The 13,697-nt window shown below is 40.4% G+C and overlaps 1 protein-coding gene across 1 annotated transcript in view; it reads left to right on the top strand.

Annotated features, from left to right (window-relative positions):
• LOC135702868 (serine-rich adhesin for platelets-like) overlaps nt 1-13,697 on the top strand; it is a 337,028-nt gene that overhangs the window by 130,189 nt on the left and 193,142 nt on the right. Inside the window, exon 2 of the mRNA XM_065223913.1 lies at nt 7,877-8,099. The gene's annotated coding sequence lies outside the window, so the exon portion shown is untranslated. The remainder of the gene's footprint in view (nt 1-7,876; nt 8,100-13,697) is intronic.

A 13,697-nucleotide genomic window follows, 5' to 3' on the forward strand; every position in this document is an offset into this window, starting at 1 on the left:
GATAAAATTATTGAAATTGGTCCAAGGACAGCTGAGTTATTAACGTTCAAAATCATTCATAATGTTGTTACATGTTCTATTTTTGGTTTTCACAAAGTGTACCCCCATATAAAAATCACAGACGTAGTCCTACGTTAACAAAATACTCAAAAAATTACGTAATGGCAGTGTTTTTAATGTGTCCGGATGAATTTAATATTTTTAAATTCATCGGAAAATTTTCCCGAGCGGCCAACGATTTTTCTTCCGAATTTTTCTGGATTTTTTTGTTTTCCACTACCATCTGGGGTTTTTTTTTTACCCAGAAAATATTACCGAATTGTCCTAGAAGTCTCTTCAAATTTTCCAAGAAATAGTCATCTGGTTTCTCCTGAGGTTTCTTCCTCTTTCTGGCTTCTGCGGTAGTTTTTTTTGACTTTCCCTGGGAGATTCATCCAAACTTCTTCAGCAAGTTTCTTAAAATGTCATTGGAAGTTTCTATTTAATCGTATTTAACTGCCCCTGAAGATTTTTCGAAGACTTTTTTCTGGACTTCACCAGAATCTTCGGGTTTCCCTAAGAAAATTCCCTTGACTTTATCTATAGCATTCTTCGGATTTCCTTTAGAAGAGTTTTAGACTTTCTCAGGGCTGAGATGAACCAGCCTACGGCTGACAATCTGCTAGATAAAGAAAAAAAAAAGCTTTAGACTTTCTCAGGTCGTTTCTGTAAACTGTCTCCTTCTTAACCAGCATCTGGATGAAAATATCCTTAATAAAGACAATCCACTAACCAATCAACTTTCTCCCCAGATGTTTCTTATGACTTTTCTGGGAAAGTTCTTATATTCTCACCCAAAAATAATAATATTAATATTTCCCCGGGAAATATGGACCTAATTTCCAAGAATCGGGAAACGTGTTTTTTTGTAATTTTCCCGGGATAGGAAACACTATCCATAACACTCTCGGAATTATGTGCAGAACACTTTCTGAATACCCTGGAGAAAACTCTTGGAATTCACTCTTAATATGTCATCGCATTCTTAATAATTCTCACGAGAATTTGTGTAATTTTTCTCCATAACTAGAATACACCTCGGAAATGTCTTGGTATTCCATTTGGAATTAAAAAATGTATTCTCCCAAAATTTCCTTGGATTTCAGAATTCTTATAAAAATCACCTCAATAGGATCTTTTGGGATTATCTTGGGATTTTCTTGTGCCTCTGATTGGAATTTTCTTCTGATTCTCTTGGAGCACTACTCATAGTTTCTTTGAAAATATGCTCAAAATTTCTAGCCAAACCCTCCCGGAAACTTCATGAAATTTCCTCAAAACTCCTATAAATTCTCTTGGATTTATTTTCCCCCTGGATTTGTTTTTCGTCGATCTTGTTTTCCGCGCTGGGCTCCAATGCTACCAACGCCAGGGAGGCAGCTCCCACACCTGGACCCTACCTATCAAACCATCAAGTCATGAACCGGGGATCAACGGCTTTACTTCCCTTCGGAAGGAAGGCGTGATCAGAGATGTTATGCCTCAGAACATCCCGGCGGTGCCGACTGGGATTAAACCCAGGCCTGCTTGGGTGAGAGGTTATTACGCTTACCACTACACCTTCGGCACCGCTGAAAATTCTTTTGAAACTGTATTCAAACTAGCATGAAATGCTGCAATAAATTTGATGCGGGGTTTTAAGAATTAGATTTCCATGGAATTATCATCAATATTTTTTTGCATTCCTCCTCAAAACTTCCTTCTTATTTTTCGTTGGATTGATCAACATTTAAGAGATTTTCAGCCGTAACAAATAGGAGTATTTGATCAAAAAAGTTGGCCAAAAGTCCGAAATATGTGAATTTCATGATTTTGTAACAACATATTGTTTCCATCATATAATTACCATTCTGGACCTGATTAATGCTTTTCCGAACACACCCAACTGTCATTATAAGGAGCTTTTGAGCTATCACTTGTTCGTTTAAAATAGCTCATTCTGTCAGTAGCGTGGAGCAAAAAGAATGCAATTCGAAAAAAAAGTTAGTTGGTAAGCATGCAAAAGATATAAAAATCGTTTTTCATCAAGTTTCCTGGCGAATTCATCGGTGAAAACAAACTTGAATTTGCTGGGGACATCCATCTTGATATAGGATTCGTCGTCCATGAGAAGGCATCCTCTGAGTTGAACTTAGGTTGGTCATCAATAATCACGCCAAGATATTTAATCTCCCGAACGCGATCAAAAGTCTCATACTCGATTCCGCGAAATTACCATGAAATTAGATTTGCTTACACTTCAACCATCTACTTAGAGATCGCAAATCTTCATTGAAGTGTGCACACTTAGATTTTATTTGCCGAGATAGGCACCACCAAGCAGCTCGGCAATCTATTTTGCTGGATCTCAGTGAAAAATTTGCCGAGATTCTGTTAACAATCGGGTATTTTGCCAAGATCTCGGCTAACAAACATAAATTTGGCTGAGATCTCAGTCAAAATAAATGCCAAGTCTTCTCAGTGATACCAATCTCGGCAAAAAAATCTAAGTGTGTGAGACGGCAACTTCTAAATCCTTAGGCTGCAATGAATAGCATACTATCATCTGCAAAATGATTAACGTCGCAAAATTGTAAAACACGTCGCAAGTTGTTAAGATACATAATGCATAAAAGGGGGCCTAATACACTTCCCTGGGGCACTCTGAGGTTATTCCCCACGGGACTGGAAACAGAATCATTATAAACAGTCCGTTGAGTTCTGTCACAGAAATAGCTTTCAAACCATTTACATGCAGTACTCGTAATTCCAAAGCGCTTGATTATACTTAACAATAAGGGCCTAGAAATTGATTCAAAAGCGTGTTTCAGATTCAAAAAACAGCAACAGTCATATCTTTACACTCCAAGTTATTTTTCCACTTTGCTTACTCCAAATTCAACGCAGTTTCGTTCTCTCCGTTCAGCAACGTCTCAAAGTATTCCTTCCACCTGGCAGCCACCATCGTTTTATCTGTCAGCAGATTACATTCACGGTCATAGCACATAGCTGTCTTACTCTTCACGCCATTGAAAGTACAGTACTGCCTTTTTTCCTGCGATGGGTTCGTTTCTCGGCTGACCTTGCTACCCTGTACCGCTCTCTGTTCTGACGGGTACCAGACACCAACATCCGGCTTCTGGCGACGTTCTTCTACTCTGTCACTCGCTGGCACTCCTGGTCAAACCACCCGTTCCGGGGGCGCCTCTGAGCTGTACCTGTAACTGTCGTCTCTCGTGCTCACCGCTGCGTGGACAGCTTCCCACAGATTGTTGAGATTCTCGTTCACGTTGATTTCCGGTATCCGCTCATTTCGCTTCTGGTGGTACTCTGCAGCAACACCATCTACTGTCAAACGCTGGATGTTGAAACGCTTCGATCTCCGGTTTCTCGAACTCGTAACGGTCGATAGACGCGCTCGAATTTTCGCGACAACGAGGTAGTGATCCGAGTCGATATTAGGACCCCTGAAGGTGCTGACATCTACGACATCCGAGAAATGCCGACCATCCACCAACACGTGGTCTTTCTGGGAGCATCTACATCAGAACACACATCGATGACGATGGTCAAGCTGTGGAATCACCAACGCTAGAAGAGGTGAAAAAGGCGATACGAGTGCTGAAAAACAGTAAGGCTGAGGGGAAGGATGAGCTCCCGGCCGAACTTCTCAAACACGGAAGTGAGCAGCTGCACCAGATGATCCACCGTATACTGCTCAAGATATGGAAAGAGGAAGAATTACCCGCTAGTTAGTTGGATGGTCTTGTTTGTCCCCTCTACAAAAAAGGGACACAGACTGGAGGGCGCCAATTACAGAGGAATCACGCTTCTGAATTCGGCGTACAAAATATTATCACGTGTTCTGTTCAACAGATTGAGACCGCTTGAGAAATCCTTCGTCGGCGAATACCAGGCTGGTTTTCGTGAGGGTCGATCAACGACGGATCAAATGTTTACCCTGCGTCAAACCCTTGAGAAGTTCCGGGAATACAACTTGCAGACTCATCATCTGTTCATATATTTCAAGGCAGCGTACGATTCAGTAAAGAGAAACGAGCTATGGCAGATAATGCAAGAAAACGGTTCTCCGACGAAACTAATTAGGCTGATTCGTGCAACGCTGGATGGTTCGAAATCGTGTGTACGGGTTGCAGACGAGATTTCGGCCTCGTTCGTGACCTTAGATGGGTTGAAGCAGGGAGATGCTCTTTCGAACTTGCTATTCAACATCGCCCTCGAAGGAGCGATTAGGAGAGCTGGCGTGCAGAGGAACGGTACCATCATCACAAAGTCGCACATGCTCCTTGGTTTTGCGGACGACATCGACATCATCGGAATCGACCGTATAGCAGTGGAAGAGGCGTTCGCGCCCTTTAAGAGGGAGACAGCGAGGATTGGTCTCACGATAAATTCTACCAAAACGAAGTACATGGTCACCGGTAGAAAGCGTGAAGCAATAGTGGTGTTGGTAGTGAAGTGGTGCTAGATGGCGAAAAATTTGAAGTTATGGACGAATTTGTTTATCTTGGTACTTTAGTGACGTGCGATAATGATGTTACCCGCGAGGTGAAAAGGCGTATTGCAGCCGCGAACAGGGCTTTCTACGGGTTGCGTTGCCAGCTGAAGTTCCGCAGCTTGCGTACGAAAACGAAATTCGCGCTGTACAAGACGTTGATTTTGCCGGTAGCCCTTTATGACCACGAATCGTGGGCATTGAAAGAGGCCGATCGGAGATCTTTCGGTGTCTTCGAGCGTAAAGTGTTGCGAACAATACTCGGCGATAAACTGGAAAATGGCATCTGGCGGCGTCGCATGAATCACGAGTTGTACCAAGTATATAACGGCATGGATATTGTGAAGCTTATAAAACACGGCAGGCTACAGTGGACTGGGCATGTGGCACGAATGCCGGAAGAGCATCAAGCGAAGTCATTATTCAGCAGGGAACCTGGAGCCAAAGCACGCGTTGGCTTTGTGCAGTTGAGGAGGACATTAGGTCTTTGAACGTCCAAGGCGACTGGAAGCGATTGGCTCAGGACCGAGACCAATGGAGACGGTTACTTCGTTCGGCGCAGATTTGAATTCAACGAGTCGTCGCCCATCAGGTACTCATGTAGGTAGACTCATAATCTTAATAATTTTGTCATGCAACAAAATTTCAGTCTGATATACAATTGAGCGTAGATCTTATTGTTTTCGAAAAGATTTTTTAAGCTCTATCTATCAATCTAGTGTTATTTTAATAGTTTATATGTAGCTTAGATAGATTTAGAAATTCTGAGACTTAATAAAACTAGCTTAGTTATGGAGCATAATTTGACAATTTGTAGCGATCTAGATCTAGATTGTCAAAATTCTGAAAATTTATGTTGTGTGTTAAATAGAGGTTAATAGAGTTTTGGTTTTTCTCTGGTTTTCTGCATTTAAAACAATATGACGGAACTTGTTTTTTTTTTCAGTGACAAAAATTGCCTATCATGCCAGTATTCCTTTTTCAAACATTTTTAGCTATTTATGAATCCGGGGAAGATATGTTGAGGTCCCGGAAAAAAACTGGAATTTCATTTCATAAATGCAGTTGCCACTCTGAAGACTGCTTCGTTGTCGGTATAAGTATATTTAGGCACACTAGACCGAGTTTTTTTTCCGCGGATAAAATTTACTACGGTACCATTAATTAACAACTGTGAAAATGTGACAAACTAAGCAGTGAGCAGGCATTACTACCAGTAGGAACGTAATAAGTCAAACACGAAGACTACAATGAAGTGCTGAATGCTTGGAATCTACCAATTTCGCTGCCTAAATTGATAAATCTTCTTTACAACTATGTAGCTATCTCGCAGAATGTTCACCGCAGCAGCAAACAAGCAAATTTGAATCGCTTCCTTCCTCATGTTCGGCAGCCAATTTGCCTTGTAATTTCGATGCTGCACTCTACAATTTCACTAATCACTTTTCGTCTTGTAGTGCCGACTTTCATTCATCGCAACTCGTTAGTCGGTTGCAAATTAAGCACCGTCTTTCCCGATACGTATCTGTCGTGAGACGTGCATACAGGTTGTTTCGGAAACTATCATCACCAAGTATGCATATCATCGCCGGCAGCCAGCATCGATAACTTCTGGTCTCAGCTGCATCTTGTTGTGATAGCGCGCAAATATTATTTTAAGTCGGCACATTATGCAAATAGCCCACCATTACTTCCGACAACAAGCCCGTCGTGGTCTGTAATAGTTGAATTTGCCGCGCTTCTTGGGAGTAACGCTGATGAAGACAGCAGTTCCTTGTGTCGGAAACCGGTGCGGGACGTGTGGAAGGATCGATGTGGTAGGTGCACGCGCGACCGATCATATTATCTCCAGTGATGCTCCACGTCGCGACGGTGCGGTGCTGCAATGACCAGACAGATCCCGCGGTTTAATGAGACAGCAGTTGCTTACACACATACACACCTTCACGGGATTGACGGGTGACTCAGCAGTGCTCGGTGAAAGGTTTGCAGAATTTATGACTTGGGGTGGTTCTTTGACTTTCGTCCACTTTTGTTGTTTGAGGACCTTGATTCGGGAACCGGTACCACTCTGTCAAAACTGCGTTCAGCACTCCCGATGAGTTGATGAAATTATTAAGCAGTAATTTATAGGGTTTAACTAGTTAATGGAAAATAAGTGGCATATGCATCCGCTTCTCGTTTGCTTCGGAGGAGTTCGAAAGAAATCCGTGGAACATTACCGACCGACGGCAGGTAATGAGATTTTCCCCTATCACGGGTTGTCCATAAGTCGTCGGTCCGTTGGTCGGTCGTACACGTTCATAGTTCTCGTTTGGAATGCGTTTTGACGATGCGGAGAATATGTCGCAAATGGTTGGATAATAATTTTAATGGAATGGAAACCGGTTGTGGCAGCATTTGTTGCACTGAACCTTTTTTTTTTCTCTTGCCAATGGGTTTTCGGTAGTAAATATGGTTGGTAAATGGAGAATGGTCCGTTCGAACCGGTGAATGCCAACGGACCGTGTTTTGGGTAATTTGTCATCTGATTTGCCTGGGTTGTAAGAATGGTCATTAAAATCGTCGCGTAGGAAGTGCATGTCTTAACTGTAATGTGGCAATAGCTTAACAGTTGCTGTCAGTAAGGTACGGACCGATCGAAGCCCTATTATTGAAGGGATTACAGTTCGAGTAAGCAGTAAATGTCGTGCACACATTAAACGTTCTTTACGAAATCCACCTTTTGGGTTCTACATTGCATAGCTTGGGAAGAAAATAGCTCAAATCCTAGAATTCCAATCGCAACGCCACCAGGTCTCGCATTCCTGGCTGAAATATGCCAATAGCAAGCAAGGAGCGATACAAATTTAAAGCGAAACCGGCTGCTCGCTCACTCACCCGGTATATCGGTAATCGTTCGTTGTCGGTGGCGGCAGCAACCCACATTCGCGTGAGTGCACTCGAGATCTCTGTTAGCTGCAATTTGCACCATTACGAGAGTTACGTAACAAATTCACATGCAGCCACATTTTCTGTTCGATGACCTGCACTGCAACATACACCGCATACTGATGCAGATGCATAAACTGTGTCGTTTGACTATTTGCGATCAACTATTTAGTTGCACTATCAATTCCGTCCTTAGCTTTCGCGTTCGAATCGACAGCCAGCGAACGTCTAGACAGACAGAGTCGAAGATTAGGTTTTCTTGTTTGCGGGAACTCTGACGGATGGTTGAATATAGTAAGATGCTGTAACTATTGCATGAATCGAAACTATTTACACAGACTGTGTAACAGACACGTAAACACATGTTTTCTCACGTAAATTACCTTATTTTTTTTCGTTTTATCATTTTAGGAAGCCCTACTGACGAGTGCGCGAATTCTAGGTGAACATAAACGAGGTGGAAAATTTTCCCTCTTCACGCAGTGAGCAGCCAGCAACCTAAGCGTGAACAGTGAGAGAGAGACGGTGTGTGCTGGTTTGACGGTCCATTTGAGGGCTCTGGCAAATGGAACATTGCGGTAGTAGCTTCTAAGCCAAGGCAGTAGCCGCAGCAGTTAAAGTTACGGGCATGAATGTAAGTATCTTGATGGTTGGAAATCAGATTAGATGGCGCAGATAACGGGGCGGGTATATTATGATCGCTTACCCTTTGGGCGGTAGCCTTTGCTTGGGGAGATAGCTGACGACAGATTTGGAGCTAGATGCCGTAAGTGGACGCGGTAGTTAATTAAAATGTTTGGTAATGGATAAGATATGGGGGCCTATTTTACGTTATGACTTGATCGTTGTAGGCTTATGGGACTTTCTATTGTTGTTAGCGGGCGGTAAATGGTGAACGTAGGGGAGTTTTTGTGTCAACAGAGTTTGTTAGGTAAAATACTTTGAAATGGTGCCACTTCGTTCTGATCGAAGTTTCAGTAAGGTTTTATTCATAACTGCACACATTTTCATTGAACTGTCAGTCAGAATCGTAAAAAAAAGTCATGCAGAATGTGTTGACGACCAATCGAACTGAAAATGATCGACAGTCGTCTCTCACTCTTGGAAATGGCTCTTCGAAACATGCATAGTTCTTTGGCTGAAAAAGGCTTCAACTGCACAGAATCTGATGATTTATCAGTCAATCGTAGCTGTGTTTCCATTTCCTGAACATTTATTGTAAATCGAGAATCGGATAACAGGTGATGTTTCTCCTGAGAATTCCAGGGAATCATACATTTTTTTTATCGAGTTATAGAATGTCAACTCCCGGGAAAAACCTGAAAAATCAGGAAAACTCAGGGAATCTCGGGGAATTTTCATTAGATTCAGGGAAATATTTATCAATCCTTATTAATAACAATAAACAGTTTCGGCTTGGCAGTCTGGCAATCACTCAATCAGAACAAATTAATGCCAAAAAAATGCCAAGCCGAAACTGTTTATTGTAAAACCTCACAGTCGAACACTCCAACACTTATTAATAACTGCATATTCATAACACAAATTTACAACACTATCATAACATATGCAACCAACTCAACACAGTCATTAACACTGCACATGAAGAATATAATCGTTAAGTCGAAAATGAAGTCAAATCATGTCCTAAGAACTGTTTTCAATTATGTAAAAACGAAATTGAAAAGTAATAATTTTCCGTCACAAATGCATTTTGATGGAAAAGTAGGTGAAAATCCTTCTGAAATCTGCAATCTCTTTGCAAATTTCTTTCAGGAAGTATACACCACATTTTCTGAAAAAGACCGCGACCGCGACTTCTTTGCATTCATTTCCGAGGTCTCTAACAACATATCTGTCTATCAAATATGTCAACATGAAGTCCTCAACGCACTAAAAAATATGGACGTGACGGAATTGCACCTGTATTCTTGAAGAATCTTTCAGAACAACTCACCCTTCCTTTAGAACGCCTTTTCAATATGTCTCTGAAAAATGGGAAATTCCCTGAAATTTGGAAATCGTCTCATTTGGTGCCTATTTTCAAATCAGGCAAGAAATCTGACATACGTAATTATCGTGGATTTGCCATTATCTCTTGCATCCCAAAACTTTTTGAATCAATCTTAAATTACAAACAAACAGCACGGCTTTGTTAAAGGTCGTTCAGCTACCTCTAATCTTCTTGAATTTGTAACCTTCATTCTTATCGCAATGGACAATATCAAGCACGTGGAAGCTCTTGATACTGACTTCAGTAGAGCATTTGACCGAATCGACATACCATTATTACTCTTTAAATTGCAAAAAAAAAAAAATAGTAATGGAATCTAGACTTCTGAATTGGCTCCAATCATACTTAACGCATCGCAAACAAATAGTTCGTTTTCAGAATAAACTTTGAGAACCTATTTCGGTCACCGCTGGGGTGCCCCAGGGTTCTCATTTAGGCCCAATTATTTTTGTTTAATACGTAAACGACATGTCCTAATTTCTTATATATGCAGACGATATGAAGCTCTTCATGGAAATAAGTAATTCTAGCGACACAGAAGAATTCCAGAATGAAATCAAAGTATTCAACATTTGGTCTACTCCAACTCAATGTAAAAAAATGCAACGCAATTGTATTTAGCAGAAAAATAGAATCACCTCTTTTTGAAATATTTTTAGGTTATTAAAAAGTAGAAAAATGTCAAATTGTAAGGGACCTGGGTGTGATCCTAGACTCCAAACTCACTTTTGTTGAACATTATAATACAATCATAACGAAAGCTAATAGTATGTTGGGCTTCATTAAGAGGTTGAGCCAAGGGGTAAGTAACTGCACATTGTGCCGAAATTATATTCGGCACATATTGGGCACACTCACCGGCACACCTTCGGCATACCTTCGGCACAATCTCGTAGGCATTGTTGAAAATAAAATGGGAACACTGATGGACAACTGTCATTGAAGTTGTTCACAACATTACGTACTGTTTGACTGTATATTCAGGAGCATCCTCTAATTGAATATACCAAAGAAACTCAGACCAGCAGTTTACTTATAGATCTAAATACAATATGTAGGTTCTAGACTGGGCTCAAGAGAAAGAGGCAGTTAAGCGGACCCAGTTAATACCCTGAATTTAAATAATGCTGCAAATCACACAAAACAAACTAAATCAATATATTCATCATCCTCTATAGTCGATCTCCAACAATGATCCCCACCGGTTCCAACTCTTTCCGGCCGCTGATAGACCGATGCATTTCACATCACGAAAAGCTAGGTTTCTGGTCTGCCACTATAAAACAGTAAAACACAGGACTTTTATTACCCTATGAATACAAAACTCCGAAATTTCGCACACCTGTCACTTTTCGCGTCATCCTTAATCCAATTTATTTTTGCGATTTGAAACCAAAACATTCAAGGAAATACCGGGTTGCCGGGATGGGTATTTTACAAACAATTACAGCTTGCTCTATGACCGGCCAATCGGCACACTGACAAAAAAGATGACCCAAGATTGGTGTGCGGAGTGACCTACCCCTTGGGTTCAGCTATAATTTTCAAGACCCATACACTATTAAATTATTATATATTACATACGTAAGACCTATTCTGGAATACTGTAACCTAGTATGGAATCCGTACATTGCCATACATGAGGAACGCATAGAATCCGTCCAAAAACAATTCCTTTTATATGCCCTTCGCAAATTGAATTGGACCGCATTTCCTCTTGCATCATATGAAGCACGCTGCATGTTCATCAACTTACAATCACTCGCATAGAATTATCAGAAATACTTTCACAATTAAACTTCAACACACCCTGTCGGCATCTAAGAACACAAAAATTATTCTCAGAAAAATCACACAGAACAAATTACGCAAAAAATGGCCCCTTCAATCTAATGACGCGACAGTATAATCTACACTGTGAAATCATTAGCATCACTATGTCGAAAGAAGACCCGACTAAAACATAATAGAAATAATGCATAGTATGTACACTACCCGTGATAAGTAACGACTCGCGTGGAAAAGTATTGCAACACTCATTTGAATATTGCATCACCTGAAAAAGTTTAGCATCACCCAAGAAAAGTTTATATTTTCACTAAAATTTGAACAAATTCACTGTATCACTGTTAAATTATTGTGGTAAACATTCAGAAAGCTCTTAATTAGACTAGGAAAGTTTTGTAGAAAGTGATGGCTCACGGTAGAGAAGTTAGATATCACTATGGATAGTACTGAATCATTTCGAGCTAGAAATCATTTCAAATTTATTGATCCTTAGTAGATAAGTTTGAAATCACTATGAAAATTAGTAAATCATTAAATGTATTTTACCCGCCATAAGAATAATATCGCTCCACGGATAATCAGACCTGAAAAGTTTAGAATCTCGTGAAGTCGTTGCGATTCTATACACAAAAGTTTGGTATGATTTGAATTTGAAGTGAATCAGACCTGAAAAGTTTGAAATCACTTGAATTTGATGTGAATCAGAGCTGAAAAGTTTGAAATCACTTGAATTTGATGTGAATCAGAGTTGAAAAGTTTGAAATCACTTGAATTTGATGTGAATCAGACCTGAAAAGTTTAGAATCTCGTGAAGTCGTTGCGATTCTATACACAAAAGTTTGGTATGATTTGAATTTGAAGTGAATCAGATTTGAAAAGTTTGAAATCACTTGAATTTGATGTGAATCAGAGCTGAAAAGTTTGAAATCACTTGAATTGGATGTGAATCAGACCTGAAAAGTTTAGAATCACATGAATTTGATGTGAATCAGACCTGAAAAGTTTGAAATCACTTGAATTGGATGTGAATCAGACCTGAAAAGTTTGGAATCACTTAAATCGGTGTGTATAAGAGCCTAATTTCCCAATTTCCCAATTTCTTTTTTATGCACTGGATCAGTTGAGGAAATTTTAAATTCAATTTGTTGTGTACATAATCACTTCAGAAATGTATGAAATTTGATGATGAAATATTTGAAAAACACTGAATGACTCGGGAGAAGTAAAGAATCACGGTGAAATATACTGATTTTAAAACCAATATGTAAAATGGAGATTTCTTTGGGAAGTACTGATTTGGAAGTGAATAAGCGAAATAAAAAAAAAAACTTTTCAGGATACTTTGAAATCACTTTTAGAAGTCTTGAAGCCACTTCACTTCAGAAAATTAGGAAATACCGAAATGCTAAATAATTCTAAAAAAGTTAAAAATTATTTCGGATTCAATCAGAATATAAGTTTTTTGTACAGCTTAGATTTACTTTAGGATCGTTTCAACCATTTTTATTTTAACAAATCAGATTTTAGATTCCTCGAAATATGCTCCATTCACATTTATGGCCGCCTTGCACACCCTGGGCATCCGCTCGATCAATTTTCTTTTAGCATCATCATCTATTTGTTGCCAACACCGCTGTAATGCTGGGAATGCCTCCCAAAGATGTTCATGATTTTGTGGTATAATTTTTCGAGTGGCCCGATCCAGCTCATCTCAGAGCAACTCGATAGGATTTAGATCAGGCGATTGTGCTGGCCAAACCATGTTGACCAATTCTCCTTTTTGTTCCTCTTCGTTTATAAATCCCCGACAGAGCTTTGACGAGTGTTTGGGGTCATTATCTTGTTGAAGGATAAAGCGCCGTCCAACAAGCCGTTTTCCGCTTGGAATTGCATTTTGCTGCAGTATGTTGAGGTATGAGAATTCTGCTGATTCGAATTAAATCCCCAACACCGCTTCTTGCAAATGAACCCCAAACTAACACCGATCCTCCTCCGTGTTTACGGTAGGTACTATGCAACTAGGGTTCATTCTTTCACCGACAAGACGGCGAACAAACACTCACCGTTTATTGCCGAATAGGTCGAATTTGGACTCGTCTGTAAATAGTACTCTCGCCCACTGGTTTGTATCCCAGCTCTAGTGATCTTTGGCCCATTGCAGTCTTTTCATAATATTGACTTCTCGAAGCAGAGGTTTTTTAGCAGCAATACGGCCTTTCAACCCTACTTCAAGGAGTCGTCGTCGCATTGTCGGAACGGATAGTGGTGTGCTTCTCATACTATTCAACTCTTCACGGATATCAGGGGCTGTCCGTGTTCTTTCTCGTTTACTGAAAATGGTGACATATTTGTCCTCTCTTCTGGTTGTAATGCGTGACCTTCCACATCGCTTTCGGTTCTCATGCACAGTCTCACGCACAGTCTCTTAGC

Source organism: Ochlerotatus camptorhynchus, unplaced genomic scaffold (assembly GCF_037179485.1).
Source record: "Ochlerotatus camptorhynchus isolate MF236.1 unplaced genomic scaffold, CSIRO-AGI_Acam_v1.1 ptg000202l, whole genome shotgun sequence".
Classification (NCBI taxonomy): Eukaryota; Metazoa; Arthropoda; class Insecta; order Diptera; family Culicidae; genus Ochlerotatus; species Ochlerotatus camptorhynchus.